Here is a 2,454-nt window from a genome sequence, read left to right as displayed (position 1 = left end):
GCAAAGTATATCAAGGCAGTCACGGCTCGCCACATGCGACTGTGCTCCTCTGTAAGTATCTCTGGATGGACCACGGCAAGTACATCAAGCGCGGAGTAGGGCTCCCACACAATCTGAAATTTAAGAACTCATCAAGGACTACAATAACAAGTATATATCTAGTCACGAATAGAGAGCAAAGAAAAAATGAAACTCTTACTGCTATAAAACTTACATCACGAGCGGTCAGTCGATCCAATGCAAGCCGATACCTAATGACCCTCTTCTCCTTTCCATCATTAGGAGGTAAGTAGGCAGACCACCTAAATTTAAGTCATATGAGACACAATTTAAAATATTCCCAATTAATTTGTTAAACTTAAAAAAGCATAACCCATACCTTGATGCCAGCGGGAAAGAGAAAACCTCAAACCCGGCCAGCCTAAGAGACGGAAACCGCCAGAATATCCAACTCTGTAGTAACTGGAGCGGGCCCGCAAGATTAGTCACATTTCTATTCGCTACCCGACACATGCATCGGTACAACCACGCCAAAGCGGCCGAACCCCAGCTATACCTCCCCATGCCATCAAGGTTTGCCACAAATGGCAACCATCATATATGAACTCGGTTCGCATTCTTGTCCCCAAATAACTGAGTCGATAACAACATCATGATGTAGGCCCGTGCGTAGATGCGGACAGTCTCCTCGCTCGCATCTGGTGGTAGCACCCTAAACCTCTCGTGGAACCATGTAAAGTGTACTGTCATCTGCTTGACCTTATTCGGTGGGGGCCGCTCACCGAATAGGTCCTCAAACCACTCCCAAGTTGGTCGGCCACCCTCCATGTATGTCTCAAACTCACCAAGGCAACCACTCACAGCCTCCCCATCCACAGGTAGCCCTAGCTGAAATGCCACGTCCTGCAATGTCACTGTGCATTCTCCGAAAGGCATGTGGAACGTATGCGTCTCAGGACGCCACCTCTCAACGAACGCACTAACGAGTGGCTCATCCAACCAGAACCATTGGCTATTTAGCCTAGCCAAATGGTACAATCCAGCCCGCTCTAAATACGGGATGATCCTTTCATGCATGGGCATATTCTGTTGCCGCCTCACATTGTATATACACCTATTGGGCTGCACAGAACAACAAACAAAAACAGAGTCCAATTAAATTCACCTATCCTTAAACAGATTTCCATATCTAACTGAATACGAATACCTTAAACCATCAACAAATTCTCCTATATAATATTTAAAAAAAATTCCCTACTCACGATAGGGAAAATAACAACACAAATAATTTACTTATTAACATCCAGAAATTTTAAAATATTGTAAAGATTTAAAATTTAAAACTTCATATCATACAAATATCCTAAACAAACTATAATAATTCACTAATGTCAACTATCCCGTTCCCTAAACTAAACCAACATTAATTAGCATAACATTCATTGAATGGAATTGAATTTCAGGTAACTAGGCATATCTATAACTAACCAAGAAAAACTAAAAACACTAAACCAAGATTAGTGAACTAACATCCTAGCATGCGAACCCTAAATTCAAACTACAACGATTAATCTATAAATTCTAATTCGTCTACCTAACCTACCATTTTTCTGACTAAGATATGCAAAGACTAGAAAAAAATAAATATTAACTAACCTCGTCACCAATAGAACCGGCAATATGCGCAACACCGTTCAGTCGGTACAGGTTCCTGCCTGCCATGATAACTCGCCAGAAGTCGCCGCTGAGGAACCTCGGGCCCGCTCACAACTTGCTCTGACTTCTCTCTGCAATTTCCTCTCTCTAGAAAACTCCTCAAACCTTCCAAACACATAATCCGCGGCTACAACCACGGTTTATATAGGCAAAGCACCACACGTAAACCGCTACTGGCTGTAGCGGTTTACACACACGCACACACACACGTAAACCGCTACTGCCAGTAGCGGTTTACACACACACACACTCACACATAAACCGCGGCAAGTAGTAGCGGTTTATGCACACCTATAAACCGCTACTGCCAGTAGCGGTTTACATAAAATATTTAAATAATAAATTATTAGAGAATTATAATGCACAAAATTCTCTAATAAACAATAAATATTTTAAATCTACTAAAAAACAACTCAACACTTTTCTTTGATGCCTGCAAAACATATACTTAAAATAATATTATATCAATGTTAGAGAAAATTGTGAAAGTAGATATTATAATTGGTTTTAGTATATCAATGTCAGTATCTACTTGGTCTTACATATTATAATTATTTTCTACAACATAAATATTAGAGTGTCAACTATGTAATTAGATGACGAAAAAATTATGAAAGACGATATCTATGTCTATATATATAAAGAAAATTGTGCGTGGTTGTTTGATTTAATTTAATTTTTTTATTTTTTCATAATTTTTTTGTCAAGTTATAATGAATAATCCAAGTTAGTCCATTT

The sequence above is a fragment of the Arachis ipaensis genome, chromosome B06, assembly GCF_000816755.2.
Source record: "Arachis ipaensis cultivar K30076 chromosome B06, Araip1.1, whole genome shotgun sequence".
Lineage (NCBI taxonomy): Eukaryota > Viridiplantae > Streptophyta > Magnoliopsida > Fabales > Fabaceae > Arachis > Arachis ipaensis.
Note: the sequence above shows the minus strand (reverse complement) of the source record.